Raw genomic sequence first — 20,192 nt, 5'->3', positions numbered from 1 at the left:
GTACCACATTTCCTCCAACTGAGACCTTACTTGAAGAAACCTTTGACCTCTGTAATCAAGAGGATGGAGTTGAAAGTTTTTCTAATGGGCACACTTCTCTTCCTAACTAATCAATTTATATACTCAAAGAGCGAGAATTAACTTTGGTTCCTCATTACTGCTTAACAAAGTAGGTCTATTAATTTTTAAAGGACTTTCACTCACTAGGGTTACCACTGGCATGCTTCACCAATATCTGAGTGGGCTCAACTTTGGTACTCAAGGGAGCTCTTAGTGTCTTCTTGTGGAAGGATCTAAATATAAAATTGCCTAAAGGTATCCCTAAGCTGCAAGAGTTTTTTTACAGGAAGCTTTTGTCAAGGTTAAAACTAAGGGGTGATGTTGTAGAGCATGCAATGTACTCCAACACACAGCGACTACAAGTTTCAGCCATGTAAGTAAGAAAGTATGTTTTATTAAGCATGAAATGACCCAATAGTGTCTTAGTGCTAGCGATTTAACGACAGCAGTCAGTAAGGAAGAATGGAATCTAATAAGCTTACCTAATTTTCAGTGAAAAGCCATGTTTTTAACTGTTTTCGAAACTGCAGCACATTGTACTGGGATCTCAAAGTTAAGTGCAAGGAGTTCCAGCATTTACTTGCGCCGAAGTAGAAGGTTCTCCCACCCCATCTGGCTTTATTTTTTCTGGGAACCATTTTCAGTCTAGCTGAACTGGATCTAAGGGTCCGATGAAGGAGTGCCATAGGGAGATGTTTTGAAAATATTCTGGCTCCGTCCGATGCATGGCCTTATGGACCAGACAGTACCTTAAATTTGATCCTATTCCTCACTGGAAGCCAGTTTAACCCCTGCAGGGCTTGAACTTTAGGGGCGAACTTGGGGACCTTCAAGATCAGTCTGGCGGCTGCATTTTACAGGGACTGGAGATTGTTCAACAGTTGTTTTTGAGTGCCAAGGTACAGTGCATTGCAGCAGCCTATCCTTGAGATGACATGTGCCAGTGTCACTATTTTTTGTAGCTCTGCTGGAATAAACGAGAAGATATTTTTTAGCGTTCTAAGTAGGAAAAAGCAAGACAATGTTATTGGGTTGATTTGTTCAGAGAAAGCACAATTTGGTGTCAAAAATGACACCAACGTTTCTGGCATTTTAAACAGAAAGGGGGTCCAGATCAGATGGCCACCATTATGTGTTTCAGAAGGAGGTGAGATTCCCACAGAGCAAAACCTCAGTTTTATCAGAGTTTAGCTTCAGGCAATTTTCCTGCATCCACTTGGCTGTGTGAGACATGCAGTGGCAGAAATTTAAGGCATCCTTTTTCACATCGGATGATATGGACAGCACAGTTTGCATGTCATCGGCGTAGGAAAAGACGGAATAGTCGTGGCTGCGAATGAGCTTTATCAAGGAATGAAACAGACATTGAGGAGCATGGGACTGAGGGAGGACCCCTGATGCACCCCACAAGGGAGAGAGAAAAGACCCGAGATGAAGTATCCCAGCTCCACGGTCTGTTGTCTGTCACTTAAGGAGCTCAGCATGGCTGTGCTGACTTGTCAAAGCCAACCATCTGAAGCAGATTAAGAAGGAGTGAGTGGTGGACCGTATCAAAGGCGGCAGAGAGATCTAGCAAACTCGATGCCGCATTTCCACCCTTATCCACTACCATTCTCAATTCATCTGTGGCAGCTACCAGGGCCGATTCTGCGCACCAGTTCGCTCTGAAGCCATACTGTGAGGCATCAAGGAGCTGGTTTGCTTTTAAAAATGATTCAATTTCGACGTTCATGGCTTTTTATAGTATTTGTGCTGGAAAAGGAAGCCAAGATATAGGTCTATCATTTTTCACATCATTCGGGTCCAATTACGTTTTTTTCATCAGAGGTACAATTGGGGCTTTTTTTCTAGATAGCCGGGAACTGGCCCATGTACAGTGTGTAATTTAGAAACTCGGTAAGCTGCCCTTCTACTAAACTAGAGATCAGGGGCCTCATGTAGGTAGCATACCAGTTACCACTTCTAAAATACCGAACGATACCGAATCGGTATTTTAGAAGTGGTAACTGGTATGTAGGTAATGAGTCGGTATTTTTTACCGATTCGTTACTATTCGGTAATTACCGAATCGGTATTTACCGATTCGGTAATGAGGCATACCTTCCCATTGATGGGAAGGTATGCCTCATTACCGAATCGGTAAATACCGATTCGGTAATGGGGGGAACACATACAAGGGTGGCAGGGTGTCACATTGACACCCTGTTGCACCCCTGATTCGGCCATGTGTGCACATGTGGCACACATACATGCCCTAAGGGCATGTATGTATGCCACATTGCACACAGCTACGCGCGTAAAAATGCATTTACACATACATTCATTATTTACCACCAACTATAAGTTGGTGGTAAATACCGACTCTAAAACACACACACACACTCCCCCTACATCTCGATTTTGCTTTCGGAATTTACCGAATCGGTAAAATTACCGATTCGGAAAAGTTACCGATTCGGTAACATTACCGAATCGGTATTTTTACCGAATCGGTAATTTTACCGATTCGGTAAATTCCGAAAGCAAAATTTGTCCCCCTACATACCAATGGCCAAAATACCGGTCGGTAACGGTAAAATTACCGAAAATCGGCCGTTACCGACCGGTATTTGGCTACCTACATGAGGCCCCATATGTAGGACACGCGGGGGGTGGGCAAAGGTTAAGGGGGCCCCGGATTTGGTGGAAATAATTAATGTGATCATGTTTTCTTTTGAGAGTGGGCAACATTTTTCAACGTTTATATCATCTGGGCTTTTGAAGGATGTTTGGGAGTCTGGTCCATCTGTACTGGCTGTGGCATCTCCTGCACAGGGGGTACTCTGATCTTGCTTGAAATCCTGGAAGATGGTGTTGACTTTGGTTTGGAAGAAACATGCTGCCATTACTAAAGTTGGACAAGGTCTTCACTGTTTTAAATAGTTCTCTAGTGGTACCTTTAGCTACATTTGTCATTTCAGTGAAGTATTTAGACTCAGCTGCAGTAATGAAAGCTTTGTAATCAGTTAGGATTTTTTTATACTTAATCTTTGCTTCTGGTAAGTCGTTCATCCGTCTGCGCTCTTGGAGTCTACATTTCTTTTTTGAGGTTTTTAACTCGTGTGAATACCAGGGGGGTGGTGGGCTTTTTCTGTGGTACTTGATCAGCTTTTCTGGCACCAATCTAAAGGCTGCTGATTTTAACCGTTGAGTGCAATACTCTACAGTAATTTCTACACAGTTGTCTAAGACTGGCTTTGTGTTGGGGCCTGGTGGGCCTCACAATCTAGATGGGTGACAGCTTAGAAGGTAGCTTTGATGGTTTTACGGTAAACTATTGCAATCCCCTCCCCCCTCTTTTATCTGTACGGTCAACTCTTTCAATGTTGAAACCCTCCGAACTGGCCGTTTTAAAATCTGGGCCCGAGGATTCATCAGCACAAGTCTCTGTGAGAAATGCAATATCAGGCCTGAGCTGCGCCATAATATTGGGAAATTCGTACCAATTTTTCATTAAGGACCTAGTACTAAGTAGTACACAGTGATTAGTGATAACTGTGGTCACTGCTGGTCCGAAGCCTCTTTATTAAATGCAAAGTTACATTGTTGACATTTAGATTTGTCTGAATCTATGTTCACATCGTGAATGTGGCAGGAAGCAGGCTTACCTGAAGTACGCAGCTTCAATAGTGCTTCTCATGAATAGTTACGTTGTGTTCATTGACCAGGGGGCTTGCCGCGTCCAGGCACAGACGGGCTTGTCTTTGGCTGTCATCTTGTTTTATCTGTAGAGGTGCGGTGCACTAGTCCGCTAACCTCCGTGATGGCGGCAGGAAATGCCCCGATTACTTACCGGTAATCTTCATTACTCCGAGTTAGTCTTCCTCGCCACATGACTAACGAAGTGAGCTTCAGCTCCACCACAGAACCCAACAAAACAAAAGTTAGCCTCCCATGCCTCCCATCCCTTCCCAATATGGCCGACCCCAACCCCCATGGACACTACAAGAGGCGGGCCGGCCCACCCCCAAAGCCTGAAACTACCAAGCCAAACATGAAGCCGATAGCCAGACAGGGAGGGAGGGACGGGAACTCATGTGGTGAGGAAGACTAACTCGGAGTAATGAAGATTACCGGTAAGTAATCGGGGCATTACCTCCTCGTTAGTCATCCTCGCCACATGACTAACGAAGTGAGCACATACACAAGCCAAACGGCTTCATGGTATACAACAAAACACCACCAAGGCAATAAAAGGTTAACAAAACAACTTTATTCCAACGTGTAATGAAAACCACAGAAGAAACAGCCCAAGAAGGACATTCAAGGGGCGGCAGAACCAGCACTCAGAACAGCCCCGCAAAATCCCCAGGAAGAGAGCCCCCCAGGACCACCCGGTAGTGTTCCATGAACATGTGGGGAGAGGACCACGTAGCCGCCCGGCAAATCTCCTCAGTGGACACACCCTTAAACGAGGCCCAAGACACAGAGACACCCCGGGTGGAACGCCCCTGGACAGACCCCGGGAGGTCAGACCCCTGGGCGCTGTAAGCCAGCAGGATCGCCTGTTTCAGCCAGCGACTGGAAACGGAAGGCTTGTGCCCCGACCGCACCGGGCCAAAGGTCACAAACAAGCTATCACACTGACAAAAGGAGGCGGTGCGATCCAAGTAAATTTCCACCGCACGACGGACATCCAACAAGGACAGGGGAACACCCACCGAGGGGGAAAAGGAAGGCAAGGAAACCTCACGAGAGCGGTTAGCCAAGGAGGGAATCTTAGGCAGAAACCGGGGATCATGGCGCAGGACCAGCCGGTCCGGCAGGACCCTCAAGAAGGGAGGAGACCGAAGAAAAGACCCCAGTTCGCCCATGCGGCCGGCCGAGACAATGGCGACCAAGAAAACCACCTTGAAGGTGAGGAACTTCGGATCGACTGACTGAAGGGGTTCAAAGGGGGGACCCTGCAGAGCCCGCAGGACCAAGGGAAGGTCCAAAGGAGGAGAGAGGCAAACAGCCCTAGGCCGCCTCAGAGAAAAGCTGCGCAGCAAGCGGGCCACCAAGGAATCCAGGAGGTCCAGGTCCGGACTGCGGAAGACCCGCAGGGCAGCCCACTGAGCCCTAAGAGTGGAGGTAGCCAACCCCAGGGAAAAACTCTCCGCCAAGAAATCCAGAACCCTCATGGGATCCACCGATACCGGGTCAGAACCCAGCAGGCCGCACCAACGGGAAAAAGAGGACCAGTGACGAGAATAGGACATCAAGGTCGAAGACCACCGGGACCCCTGCAATAAAGCAACCACCCCCGGGGAACACCCCTGGGCCAACAAGGTCACCCTCTCAACAGCCAAGCCTGCAGATGGAGCCGGCGCAACACTGCCCCGGGCAGAGGAGGGCCACGCAAGGGGAATGGGTGATCCGGAATCAGCCAGCAAGACCGAATCGCCAGCTCGCCCAGGAGCGGCGCACCCAACCGGGAACCACCAAGAGCACCAGGGCCCGGTCCAAACGGATCTTGCAAAGGACCCGAGGAATCGAGGGAAGGCATAAAGGAGACCCCGAGGCCACGGGAAGGACAGAGCATCCACCCTCCTCCAGACCCCCGGACACGGATGGAGAGCGCAGAAGCAGGGCAGAAGGGCATTGTCCGACTCTGCGAACAAGTCCACCAGGGGAAGGTCAAACAGGCCCACCAGAAGCTGAAAAACCGTAGGCGACAGGGAGAGGGCACTCGATGGAGTGAACACCCGACTGAGACGGTCCGCCACCACATTCTCCAACCCCGGAAGATAGACAGCTCTGAGAGACAAGACTGCACCATCCGCCCAGGACAACAGCTCCTAGAACAGCAACCACAGGGAGCGCACCCGACAACCCCCCTGGTGGTTGATGTAACACCTCACCACCTGGTTGTCCGTCCGAACCAGAACATGATGACCCCGGAGAGAGGGAGCAAAGTCCCGGCAAGCCAGCAGGACCGCCATCGATTCGCGGTAGTTGGAGGAGCAGCGGGACAGAAGAGGACCCCATTGACCCTGAACCGACCAGGACCCCAAGGTCGCCCCCCAGCCCAAGCGACTGGCATCGGTCGTGACCACCCGTGAAGGGGAGACCAGAAAGGGAAGACCCTCCGAGAGATGGGATGCCACAAGCCACCAGCCCAGGTCGGACCTGATCTGGGGGGAAACCGGAACCGGGACCTCGTAATCCTCCGAGCGGGGGTCCCAGAGAGACAGTAGGTGATTGACCAAGGGGTACAGATGAAGGCGAGCCCAGGGGAGAACATTGATGGTGACAGACATTAACCCCTGAACCCTCAACCACAGACTCACAGGAGCAGACTCCCGCCCCAGAAGAGCCCCCAGATCCCGCCACAAGACATTGCGGCAATCGAGGGGCAAGAACACCTTCCCCTGAATCATGTCCAAACGGCCCCCAATGAAGAGCAAGTCCTGGGAGGGAACGAGGTGGGACTTCCGCAGGTTGATCAGGTATCCGTGGGCAGAAAGGACCTCGCAGACCCTCCGGACGTGAAGCCTCCCCTTCGAAAAAGAAGAAGCAGAGATTAACCAGTCATCCAGGTAGGGAAAGACCCTGATACCCTCCCGGTGAAGAACGCCCACCAATGGCGCCAGGACCTTGGTGAATACCCTCGGGGCAGAAGACAAACCAAAAGGGAGTACCTGGAATTGGAAGTGGCAGGAACCCACGCAGAACCGGAGGAAGGGCTGAGAAGACAGGTGAACCGGCACATGGAGGTAGGCATCCAACAGATCCAGGGAAGCCGCCACCTCCCCCTGGACCAGCAGCGGCAGAATCTCCTGCAGAGAAAGCATTTTGAATTTAGCACGAGGAATTAACGAATTCACCCGTTTCAAGTCCAAAACAGGCCGAAAATCCCCAGACACCTTCCTTACCAAGAACAGAATGGAGTAAACGCCGAGGCCCCGCTGAGATGGGGGAACAGGCCGGATGGCCCCCTTCACAAGCAGGTCCTGGATGCCAGCGAGCAAGGCCGCCCGTTTGTCCGGAGAGGAAGGCAGCGGGGTAGCGCGGAAGGCGCCTGGAGGAGGAGAACTGAAGGAGATGGTGAGACCCTCCCTCACGATCCGAAGAACCCAAAGGTCCGTGACAGAGGACTCCCAAGCTGGAAGGAAGTGGCGGAGACGGCCGCCCACCGGGAGCCCACCCGGCGGGGCCAGAAGATAGTCAGGACTTGGGGGCGGGGGTGGAAGCAGCAGGCTGAGACAGGGATTTTGAGAAGAAGGGAGCGCCCCGGCCACGACCCCTACCTCGAAAGGGCGCACTCCCCCTGGGCGCGGAAGAGGTGGAAAACGCCCTCTTGGGACCCGGAAAGTGGGCCCTGGACGAACGAAGGGGGGGCCAGCAGTTTCCGGTCCTTAGCCGACTTTTTGATCATGTCCTCCAGGGAAGACCCGAAAAGCTTCGGTTCGGAAAAGGGAATCCTCATCAGCAAGGCTTTCTGGGCTGCCTCAGCCTTCCAGTTGCGCAACCAAATCTGGCGCCTGGCCTGAATAGCAGCGCCCCCAGCAGCAGCAGAAGCCCCCAAGGTGTCGAAAGAAATGTCAGACAGGAGACGAGTCTGCTGTTCCATAAGCGCCAGGGTAGGCACCACATCCGCCCCCTGGTCCATCAGTTCCGCCAAGGACTGGAAATCCTTCAACAAGGACTGCACCGTGTAAGACAGGTAGGCAGAGGGACGAATGGAAAAATTGGCGTCACCGAATAAGCCAGCTTGGCCGCGGCCTCCACCCGCCTGTCAACAGGGTCCGAGGGCGAGGCATCCTCGGAAATGATGGAACCCTGCGAGGAAAGCCCCGCCATCAGAGAGTCCACCTTGACAGAGGAAGGGTACTCCTTGGCAAAGTCCTGGATGGCATAGCGCTTCGCCAGGTACCTCGGGAAGGCCTGCTTGTCAACCTCCAACCATTCCCCCTCCAACACCTTTCTCACGGAGGAATGAAGAGGCAGAGACTCCGGCTCCTTACGCTGATACTGTAAGAAAAAATCCTCCGAAAGGTCCGAAGCCGCCAGAGCCGGAAAGGCCAAGTTCTGCTTAATGTGAAGAAGAACATCACGCAACTCCTGACCCTGCACATGGCGCCCCCGGAGATCTTCCTCCTCCCCCTCAGCATCTGAAACAGAAGAGGGATCCAAGCGAGGACGTTTTGGAGAGGAGGGACCTTGCCCCGAGCGCTGCACAAAAGCAGCCGCCACCACAGCCTGAATCATCCCCTGAATAGATTGCATGGTGATTGCCTCAGGAGGAACCTGGGGGGGGGGTCCTCCCCAACCGGGACATCACTATGTTCCATGACAAAACACAAGCAAGAACGCTAGAACAGCCAGGACACCAGAACTGCAAAACGAAAATGAAAAACTCCCGCTCCTAAATAGCAGAGAAGAAGGCGGGAGAAAACACCTGAGAGAACCAGCGCGGGACCAGCCAAACTGGGCCCCGGGCAGGAAATTGACGATCGGAAGCCACGCCTAACAGACACGGCACGGGAAGACCCAAGCAGGAAGGACCAGGGCAGAGACTTCGCCGAGACCAACTCCATCGTGCCCCTCAAACCGGAGGAAAAACACCCGGAAGGCAGGTAAGCCAGGCCCCCCAGCCACCACGGCACCCGGACGGGAAGGCGGGCGGCGGCAGCACATAGACACGGAAGCCGCGTTCACGGGCCGAAACCCCGCAGAGTCGCCACCCGCCCCCGCGCCGAAGCGGGAGGCGCAATGTCCGAAATCAGCATGCAAAGCCCCCGCCCGAGTCAGAGTACGGCGGGAGAAAAAACATACGGACATCGCCGCACAGCCGCCGCCTGCACCTGCAAGGAAAGGCGGCGGCGGAGACAACGGGAACGGAACCCGCATGCAAGGACATCGGGACCCGTGAAAACGCCTCAAGAAGGGCGGAGCACACAGCGAGCCCCCACACTCGAGAAGAGACATATAAAAAGTCCGCCCCCCCCTGACAAACCCACGGCCCGCTAAAGCAGAGCCTACCCGGCTCGAAGGTGAAATAAACAAAAACGCCCCAAACATACCGGGGGCCAAAAGCAGGGGGAAACAAACCGAGTCCAAGCCCTAGGGTCTGCTAGAGCAGGACCTCCAACCCGAGACCCACGTACCTGCTACAGCAGGCACCACTTACCTGACACGCTCTGGAGAGACGTGTGCAGAACAAAAAAAACAGGTTTAGGGGGTGGGCCGGCCCGCCTCTTGTAGTGTCCATGGGGGTAGGGGTCGGCCATATTGGGAAGGGATGGGAGGCATGGGAGGCTAACTTTTGCTTTGGAGGGTTCTGTGGTGGAGCTGAAGCTCACTTCGTTAGCCATGTGGCGAGGATGACTAACGAGGAGGTAATGGCTGGGAGGACATGAAAATATCCCCCTGTTGACTTTCTCCGCACTAACGGAAAGCCCGCGGCGGACCTGAAAGTCTAGCGGTCATAGAGGTAAGTGGCACAGTTAAAACATCAGTTTAAGACCCTGAAGAATTCGTAAGTAAGTTCACTTTAAACCAGCAATCAAGCCAAGCTGTAGAGCCTGACTTACTGCACTCTGTCACCACTGTGCCCCGGGTCGTCATCTCGTTTTATCTGTAGAGGCATGGTGCACTAGTCCCCTAACCTCAGTGATGGCGGCCAGAAATGGCAGGGAGGAAGTGAAAATATGCCTCAGTTGGCTTTCTCCGCACAAACAAGAAACCCACGGCGGACTAGAAAGTCAAGCTGTCATGGGGTAATCAAGCAAAGTAGTAGAGCCTGCCTTACTGCACTCTGCCTTGCTGGCCAAATAGATTTTTTCAGGACCAGATCTAAAATCCCTAATATGATCAGTCTGGGTCGCTTCATTTGAGATTGCGGACTATTTTAAGCTCACTTCATTTCACTAATTCAGTCACTTATTGTAGCATGCCATTGATACAAACCGTTCTGAGAAATTTCCTCAGTCACATATCTGTAGGTTAGAGAGGAAACATTAATAAGCAAAGCTGTTATGGCATACGCCTTTAGTAGTGACAGTGCACCTTAAGCATTGCACACGTATACATTTGGTGTGAGCACACAACTGCACATGCAACTCCCTTCCCTTCTTATCAGACTATACGGATAGTATCTAGAGGCTATTGTGATGTAGCATGGACTTATATTCCTATTGATATCATCATGCATGTAGCATCTCCCAAAAACATATGATACATGCTCATCCCATAATTTTATCCGGTCAAATTTCTACTGACAGAGCTATTGTGGCATCTTGTGACAACTGTAATGTCTATCTGTGCCAAGTTCATCATGCATACAGTCTCGTCACATATCTCATACATACTCATTACATGGATTTTTAAGGCCTCATAGGGCATTAGAGATGGGTGGACTTTGTAGTCACACTCCAAAAATCAAGAATTTATAGACGATTAAGACGTAGCTATGCTTTAGTCGGGTAAAATAGAAAAGTTCTACAAAACCCGAGAACTTCTTCAAAGGCTCGCGAAGAATCTAATCGGCTTCCCTATGCTCTGCATCCTGTTCACATTTGCCAGCAAGATGATATTTCTGTGCTGCTCCTTTCACGTGGTAGGCATCCGCATGTGGCATGTCACAGTCAATCAATCAATCAATCATAGGCATTTGTATAGCGCACTGCTCACCCGGAGGGTCTCAAGGCGCTGGGGGGGTGGGCGGAGGGGGGGGGGGGAACGCTACTGCTCGAACAGCCAGGTCTTGAGTTGCTTCCTGAAGGCGAGATGGTCTTGCGTTGTCCGGAGGTGGATGGGGAGGGAGTTCCATGTCTTGGCTGCCAGGTAGGAGAAGGATCTTCCTCTGGCGGTGGCTCTGCGGATGCGGGGGACGGTGGCGAGAGCGAGGCTGGCGGAGCGGAGCTGGCGGGTGGGCTTGTGGAAGGTCAGGCGGCTGTTGAGGAACTTGGGGCCCAGGTCGTGGAGGGCCTTGTGTGCGTGGGTTTAGGAGTCGGAACGTGATTCTTTTGTTGACGGGGAGCCAGTGCAGGTCTCTCAGGTGTCCGGAGATGTGGCTGTGTCGCGGGATGTCCAGGATGGGTCGTGTTGAGGCGTTCTGGATCCGTTGGAGTTTCTTCTGGAGTTTGGCGGCGGTGCCGGCGTAGAGGGCGTTCCCGTAGTCCAGCCGACTGGTGACGAGGGCCTGGGTGACCGTCTTCCTGGTCTCGGTGGGGATCCACCGGAAGATCTTTCGAAGCATGCGCAGGGTGTTGAAGCATGAAGACGAGACGACGTTGACTTGTCTGGTCATCGAGAGGGAGGAGTCCAGGATGAAGCCTAGGTTGCGTGCGTGGTCCGTTGGCTTGGGGGTGGCTCCCAGGGCGGGGGGCCACCAGGAGTCGTCCCAGGCGGAGGGTGATGATCCCAGGATGAGGACCTCCGTCTTGTCTGAGTTCAGTTTCAGGCGGCTGTTCTTCATCCATTCGACGACGTCTTTCATCCCTTCGTGTAGGCTGGCTCTGGCGGTGTCCGGGTCGCTGGTGAGGGAGAGGATCAGCTGGGTGTCGTCGGCGTAGGTGATGATCTTGAGGTTGTGTTGACGTGCGATGGTTGCGAGGGGGCTCATGTAGACATTGAAGAGGGTGGGGCTGAGCGATGACCCTTGTGGAACGCCGCAGATGACTTCGGTGGCCGCTGACCGGAACGGGGGGAGGCGGACTCTCTGGGTTCTTCCGGCGAGGAATTAGGTGATCCACTCCAGGGCCTTCTCCTGGATGCCGGTGTTGTTCAGGCGCTGTACCAGGGTGTGGTGGCAGACAGTGTTGAACGCTGCGGAGAGGTCCAGGAGGATGAGGGCCGCAGTTTCCCCGTTGTCCATTAGGGATATGATGTCGTCTGTGGCTGCGAGGAGGGCGGTCTCCGTGCTGTGGTTGGCTCGGAAGCCGGATTGCGAGTGGTCGAGGGATCCGTTGGTCTCGAGGAAGGCGGCTAGCTGTCTGTTGACGGTCTTCTCGATGACTTTGGCAGGAAACGGGAGGAGCGAGATGGGGCGGTAGTTCTTGAGGTCAGAGGGGTTTGCAGTTGGTTTCTTCAGCAGGGCACTGATCTCGGCATGTTTCCAGCACTCCGGGAAGGTGGCGGTGTTGAAGGAGACGTTGATGATGTCGCGGAGGTGGGGTGCGATGATGTGGTCGGCCGTGTTGAAGATGTGGTGTGGGCAGGGGTCCGTAGGGGATCCGGAGTGGATGGTGTTCATTGTGCGTGTTGTGTCTTCGGTGCTGACTGGGGTCCAGGTGCGGAGGGTGGCGGTGGGGGGCATCGGATCGGTGGTGGGGTTCGTGGTTGGTGGGCCGAAGCTGTTGTGAATGTTGGCGATCTTGTCGTGGAAGAAGGCTGCGAGGGAGTCGCAGAGGTCTTGCGAGGGAGTGATGTCATTGTTTCCGGCGTCGGGGTTGGAGAGCTCTTTGACGATGCTGAAGAATTCCTTGCTGTTGTGGGTGTTGTTGTCCAGTCGTTCCTTGAAGGCTGTCTTCTTTGTGGCGCGGATCAGTTGGTGGTGTTTGCGGGTGGCGTGTTTGAGGGCCGTCATGTTGTCTGTGGTCTGGTTGGTGCGCCAGGTATTCTCCAGGGAGCGGCAGTTCTTCTTCAGTGGTGCGAGGGCGTCTGCGCAGTTGGTGATCCACTGTGTGAGGTTGTTGGCGGCTTCGTTGGGGTCCGTTGAGCTGGTGGGGGGGTCCTGGCTGAGGAAGGTGGTGGGCTGGTCGCCGGTGATCTTGTTCCAGCTCCTGCGGGGGGCTTGTTGAGGGTGGTGGTGGGTCGTCGTTTTACTGAAGCTGAAGTGGACGCAGCTGTGGTCAGTCCACTGGAGATTAGTGGAGTGGCTGAAGGTGACGTATTTGCTGGATGAGAAGACTGGGTCAAGCGTGTGGCCGGCGTAGTGGGTGGGGGTGGTTACCAGTTGCTTGAGTCCGAGGTTGGCCAGGTTGTCCAGCAGAGCAGTGGTGTTGCGGTCCTTGTTGTCCTCCAGGTGGAAGTTGAGGTCCCCCAGGAGGATGTAGTCGGTGGAATTGATGGCGTGCGGGCTGACGAAGTCTGTGATGTCTTCGCTGAACTGTGTGCGTGGTCCCGGTGGTCTGTAGACGAGGGTGCCTCTGAGCGTGGTCTTGGGGTCGGTGTGTATCTGGAAGTGGAGGTGTTCGGCGGAGGTGAAGGTGTCATCGGAGTTGGTCGTGATGCGGATGGTGTTCTTGTGGATGATGGCGATGCCTCCTCCTGTCTGGTTGACGCGGTCCTTCCTGGTGATTTTGTAGCCTTCTGGGACGGCGATGGCGACGTCGGGCGCTGAGGAGGCGTTCATCCAGGTTTCCGTCAGGAAGGCGATGTCTGGTGCTGTCGAGTTGAGGAGGTTCCAGAGTTCGACGGCATGCCTGTGAACGGAGCGGGTGTTGAGCAGGATGCACATCAGGTGTTTGTTGCTGGGGCTCGGTTTAGCAGGTGCGGTGTTGGGTCGGAGGCCGGTGAAGCGGCAGGTCAGGCAGGTGAAGGGTCCGTGGGTGCGTCTCGGGGTGGCTCGGTAGCAGGCGGTGTTTCGGCCGGCGTTAAGTGCGTGGAGGGTTTTGGCGTCGTAGATGTGCAGGGTGTGCTGGCGAGGTCGAGGACCAGGGGGTCTGGCGCTGGGCGCGGTCCAGGCGCGGACGGGCGCAGACGGGCTTACCTTTGGCTCACCTTCGGCGCTCAATCGGCGCTCCCGCTGCGCGCGTCTGCTGCGCGGTCGCTCTGGGGGCGTCATAAGTAAGGAGCCGAGAGGGAGGAGCAGCTGGGTGGCGGGAGCAGGGCGGCGAATGGAATCACAGGGGGGCGGGGCCGCAGGGAGGCAGCGGCGGGAAATTCCAAGAAGCAGCAGGCAGCGAGCGAAGGAATCTGCAGGCAGGAGGCGGCAAAGGCAGGCAGGAGTGGCAGCAGTGAGTGGGGCGACCAAGCCCTGTGGAGGACTGAGCGGTCACACAGGACCATGCATCATACCACGTGAAGACATGGATGGCATTTGTCATCATTAAAGAAAATGGCCTGATTACGCAAGCACCAATCAAGTTGTTGCTGTATAGTAGTTGGTAATTAAAAGGTCTTGTTTAGAAAATGTTGTCTCGAAAGCTATTTTGTTTTAAAGGTCAAAAGATTGGAGAATAGCAGGGGTGGACAGTGTTCCTTGTTTACTCGTGAAGAGTAACTAAAATCATTGGAATAATGGTGATTACTATGACCACGTTGCTACTTCAGAAAGTAACCAATACTCGTTTATCTGGAAGCTAATAAAGCATCACGATCCTTGTAGTAATTCGGTTGTTTAGAATAGTCTCTCGGAGGTGTGTAATGCCTAATGTTGTTCTCTTTAATCTTACATGTCCTCAAGAGATCTAATTATATGTGATGTGTAGTACTGGGACAATAACTCATCCATTATTTAATGAAGGCGGAAAGGAGGACTGCACCATACATAATGTGTTCATTATCTATTCAAGAACACCCACAGGATGTCATCATTCATTCTTTCTATATCGGCAGCTTGTAGATCTAGTGTTGTTCTTTTTCAAAGAGTATTGATTCAGGATGCCTAATGGTGTTGTCAAGCTGTTTAATAATCCACCATTTTATATCATTTGTTGCATGACCCTTAGTGATGTAATGGTTGGACATTACTGTGCTCTCTAATTTGGGTCTTTACTTTCCTACAGGTCATCCCTATGTAACTAAGAGAGCAAAGACAATTTATCATGTACATAACATTCAATGGATTGCCACTTGTGTGCTTATGTAGCCTACAGGAATAACTACAGGATCATGATGCTTTGCTTGACACACTACATACAGACGACTACTATGTGACAGGAACAGCACAGAATTAGAATCTTGCCGGCAGATGTCAGCAAGATCAGAGGGGAGGGATGGGTGGGATGGGGAGATGAAGCATTTGATCAAATTTCACTCTTTTGCCCGCAAAAAAACAGTTATTGCCTAATAGCCTACACCTTCTTGATTTTCAGACTGTGACTACAAGCTCTACACACATCTAATGCCCTATGGGGGTCATCAAAAAACATGAAATGAATATTAATGATTTACGTGTCGAAACTGAATGCATGACAAATTCAAGCACGGATAGACATTATAGTGAAGTCACAAGGATCCACAATAGTGCTCTGTCAGGAGAAATTTATTGAATGAGCTTTTGGAGTATTTGCATGACTTTATCAATGCTGATATGAGACAATGGTAACTCAAAATGCCTCTAAATACTGTCCATCAGTCTGATAAGAAGGGAAGCATGTACTGTTGTGTGCCAATACCAAAATGCTATGCCTGCAGTGCTCAATGTCACTTCTACCAACACATGCCATAACAGCTTTATTTAAGTTTCTTTTCTGACCTACAGATATTCGACAGAGGCAATTCCTCACTACGGTTTGTATGAATGATATGCTGCAATGAGTGGGACTAATGAGTGGGACTACAAAGGCTGGAGGATGAGAAAATTGCATGGCAGTGGGAAATTTTGCCCGTCTTTCAACCAAATAGGGTGTAGAGCTAAAGTGAGCTCCCTCTCTTTGAGGATGATAAGCCTTTGATCAAAAGTACAACTGGCATTGGGCTGTATGTCACAGCTCATCATATCACCCACTCCTCTTAGGGTGCTATTCCAACTGATTTTTTCAGGTTTGTGACTGCAAGAGAACGCCCTGCGACAGCAAACAAGAATACAAATAAATGACCTGGGTACACTGAGAAAAAACTACCAGTGTGTCAGAGAACACTTCTTCAGTAGTATTTATCAGTAACAAAAAACCTTTGCTGTGTGGAAGCCTTGAACAAGGTGCACACCCATAAAAGCTTCAGGGCCTTTCGAGAAAAACCCATATTAGTTGTTCCTCTGAAGACACAGAGATCTGTACCTGGATATAGTTTGCCCAAGCAGAGAAGTACAACCCTGCACCGCCCTTGCACAACAGGGATGAAGAACTAGTTGGATCAAAAATGACTGACTGCTTTTTGTCTTGGACCTTGTAAAAATTCTAATTTTACTTGTGAATTATTTAGCAGATAAGATCTGAATTTCAATTTGTTTTGGTTCATCAGTTTTCCATCAAATTCAGATATTAATTGCTTGACTATCGTATTTGTTCTTGGAGATTCAACGCCTTTATGTTCTACTGCTCCTGTGAGGAGATCGACCTCTGGGTCAGTTCTTCCAAGTTGCTTTCTACTGAAGCAATTGATTTTTATTATTAATATTTTAAGCTGTGATGAGATTTTCTGCCATCTGGTAATTCTTCCTTGAGAAGTGGTGTCTAATGAGAGAAATACAAGACTGTTGTCTCATTGGAATGTGGTGTACTTCACGTTATTAAGTTTCACTGCCTCCCAGCATTTAGAAATCTCTTTTTCTTTTTTAGAGAGATTTTCTAGAGCTTTGAAGCTATATTAATGAGGTGAGACTAGGCATAAACTCAGTTGTTGCAGGAGTGATGTGGACTGCTCTATCAACCTTGTGCTCTATCTGTCATAAATTCTCCCACCGATACTGGGTACAAAACTCCAATATCTGAAATTAAGGTTATGACAAAGCAATCTGTCCCGAAATGCTAGCTGCGGTGCATTCCTGTTTCACTGCAATTTGCTACAAAAGTATTAGTTCTAGACTTTCAGTTGCCACCATGGATGTCCCACATACCTGGACAATTAGAAACCAAGAGAAAGTGTTGGAAGTAGAGCATCTGACTGATTCTTGGAACAGATGCCCTCTATTTTAAGAAAAGGTCTTGGTTGAAGAGTTCATTTCTAAGGTTGGTTTATTCTTCAACAATATCATATTTGATGAAGAAATAGAAAAAACCTGGTTCATAGGCGGCACCCGTTTAGCTCGTAAGTTTACAAAATTTTATTCAATCATGCAAGCTCACAGACCGTGCAGAATGGCACTTGGGCTATTTGTTGAATCTTTTTTCACAAAGGATGTAACCAAACAATATAATGGTTTGACTCTTTTTGCATATTAGCACAAGTATGCCAGTCCATATCAATGGTTTTATGGTATGTTCGAGTATTGAGCTTGAACAATACAGTTAACGCCTAAATGAAATTGCATGCTGGATTTTTTTCATATACTTACCATTTAGTTCCTATTTAATGCAGGGGGTTTGCAAAAGAGCCCATTCTCCTGCAGATTTGTCTGGAAGCGGTATCTGGACTATGGGAGAGAAAACCTCAACAAACTTCCTCCATAGCTCAGACATCTTTGCGAGGACGTTGTCACAGGTCTTTGATAAGTATGTGAAATCGGTCTTAATTTAATGTAATAGATCATCCTCTACTTGGAGAACCATTTTATGGACTGAATACTGTTATCAAGAACTGGACAGGAGATAGGGTAGCTAGGGACTTACAGGAGATGGAAGATCAAGTAGCATGCTACAACATGAAAAGGAAAATAAATACATAAATATGCGGAATACTAAATAGTAGTGAAAATGTGCAGCTGCTGTTGACTTGAGATTACCAGTGCAGAGGGCTTGGTTAGCAGCACACACGACAGACGTCTATTGTTGAGGTTCCCATGCGTGCACCATATTATTCGTCATCATCCTGCCATTCTTCATGCCCCTAAGAGTAACAAGATGCCTGGAACAAACCAAAAATGATTGGTCTTTTGACTAACACGATGATAGGCCGAAAGGGACCATCAGAAAGACAGGTCTGATGGGATATGAGAAAGCTGCTTGAAACATACCAGAGCAGTCTAACAATGGGAAAGTACATTGAGGTGAGGGAGAGCGTAAAAGACAAAACCAGTCCTACAGAATCACTCCTCCATTTTGGGGTGAGGAGAGAACCACAGTGAGCTGGCTAGACCCAGAGGTCATGAGTGCTGTATACGCCACTTATAGGTTTACTAGAAAAAGTGGTTCTGCGTCCCCACTGGCGTTGGAGAGGTAGCCATTGCCACTTGAGACCCATTGGCGCCTAGCTGGGCACGCTTCCAGAGGAAAAAACAAAGAAGCCAGCACCTAAAATTGGAGGAACTGTGTGTCGCCCTGGGGCGATGGCCTTGAGCAGTGCGATTCCCCATGAACAATGAACGAGAGGCTGTGCAGCCATGTTGAGACTAGAGGAACAGCAACAGACACCATTGGCACAGCGGGGACGCACAAGCAAAGAATAATGTGATGCCCCACATGGTTGGCTCTAAAGATCGACACCTAGCCCTTTGTTGGTGTGGCCTAGCTGATCATAAGCTGTGAATTGGATTTGGCAGTGGCGGCGGAGGTGCCTTTTCCCTAGGATAAACAGCCTGATATGAATCAGCATGCCTGGTACTCTTCCACATTACAAACTGAATCTGGTGGGCTAGAGTATAGTGTACAGCTCAGAGAAAGGCAGCCTGCAGGCCCAGTGGCTAGTCAGTCAGTTAGGGTGGTGGCCACACCCGAAGGTTGTTAAGGCTGGGAACATAGATGGGCTTGCAGCCTGCAGTGGCGACTCCCAATAACATGGTGCTGCATTGTCTCTGCAATCTGCCATCTTCAACCAAAATAGATGTGTCCCTAAAAAAGGCATGAATGCGAGTGCTGTAGCTTGTGGGTCTCTCTGATCTTTCAGTTCTTGAATTAGTAGAGTTCAAATAGATGAATATTTATTTCTCAGAATCCAAAGGAGACACTACTGTGACTGCTTTGTGTCTGGGGAAGCCAATATTCTACCAAACGCTACACCCACTCCAGGTTGGGCTTACAATCAGCCTCTACAATATTGGTCTGGTGGCGACTTGCTTGGCTGCCCAATTTTGTATGCCTCCTGTAGGAAAGGGGACTGGCAGGTTGGTGCAGTTCACTGAGGTTGAAGCAAAAAACTCGAGTATTATTAAGGGGTCTACTATGTGCTATGAATTTACCTCAATCCAACACCAAGACATCTACCCGCATGTTTGCAAATGAAGGGCACTACACGAGCCACAACTCACTTGTGACTAAAAATTAACTGAGGAAGGTCCTAAACCAAGAGAAGATGGCCAAGTATACTGAAGTGCTTGTTCCCAAGACTGAAATACCAGAAAGTGCAATGATAAACCCTAGCCACCGAGCTCGAAACAGGTGCCTCTGTCTCAACAAAATGAATCCCTCAAGCTATCTAGGTCTTAAGACAGGCACTTGTGGCCAAAAGAGGTGAAAGTGGGATGGACTTAACTCTCCTGCATCATGACCTTTGCCATGCAGTAGACTGAGTGTCTGAGGTGAAGGTTTGCATCACAGAACTAGAGCTTAGAGTCAAGGTTTGTAGACTCGAGACAGCCTCTACCAAAATGGCCACATGAGTGGAGGGCACTTAGTGATGCTCACCCCCACAACAATTTAAGATTTGTAGGCGCGCCGGAGTTGCGCCTGAGTTAAGCCCGTCTGCGCCCGTCCGCGGCAGGCCGGGGCATGGGGCATGTCACTCTGCTCCCTTACTCATCTACACTCGCTCCTTTCTAGTCTCTGCTCATGATCCTGCCCTCCCCCCCCCCTCTCCGTACCGAAACTGCTTCTTCATAATCTGTTTACGACTAGAACCTCGTTCCCGGAAATTTCCCCTATCTCTTCCGATAATGGCGTCCATTCTTCAAATCCCGCGTCCCGGGCCCAGTCACTCCCTCGCTCTACTTCCTCCCCATTGTCTGTGATGTATCTTAACACCCGGTCCCTGGTCTGTCATCAATCAGAAATATTTTACCTCCTGGACTCGGAACAGCCTGATGTCCTGTTCTTGACCGAGACCTGGCTCACTGACGATTCATCTCCTGACGTTCTGGCGGCCATTCCCCCAGGCTACTACATCCTGCAGACCAACCGCCCTGCTGATAAAGCGGGCGGCGGCGTTGCAGCCATCATCAGACACCCCATTAGGTTCTCCCCAGTGTCCTTTCCTAGTATCGCCTCGACAGACTGTCTCGTATTAAGACTGGAGCAGCCTGGGTCTTCACTCATCTGTGTGCTGACCTATCGCCCCCCTCAATCTATGCCTGACTTTTCTATCCTGTTCGGTAACATGATCACCCAGCTTACCATCAGCAATTCCAACGTGTTGATCATGGGCGACTTTAATTACTGGCCATCAGACACTCATGAAACTGCTGATTC

At 50.6% G+C, this 20,192-nt stretch overlaps 1 pseudogene across 1 annotated transcript in view; it reads right to left on the bottom strand.

Annotated features, from left to right (window-relative positions):
• Positions 1–20,192, bottom strand: part of LOC146811647 (interferon-induced very large GTPase 1-like) — a 275,755-nt pseudogene that overhangs the window by 62,797 nt on the left and 192,766 nt on the right. The window lies entirely within an intron of this gene.

This window comes from Triturus cristatus, chromosome 7 (assembly GCF_964204655.1).
Source record: "Triturus cristatus chromosome 7, aTriCri1.1, whole genome shotgun sequence".
Lineage (NCBI taxonomy): Eukaryota > Metazoa > Chordata > Amphibia > Caudata > Salamandridae > Triturus > Triturus cristatus.
Note: the sequence above shows the minus strand (reverse complement) of the source record. Positions and strands in the feature narration are given on the sequence as shown.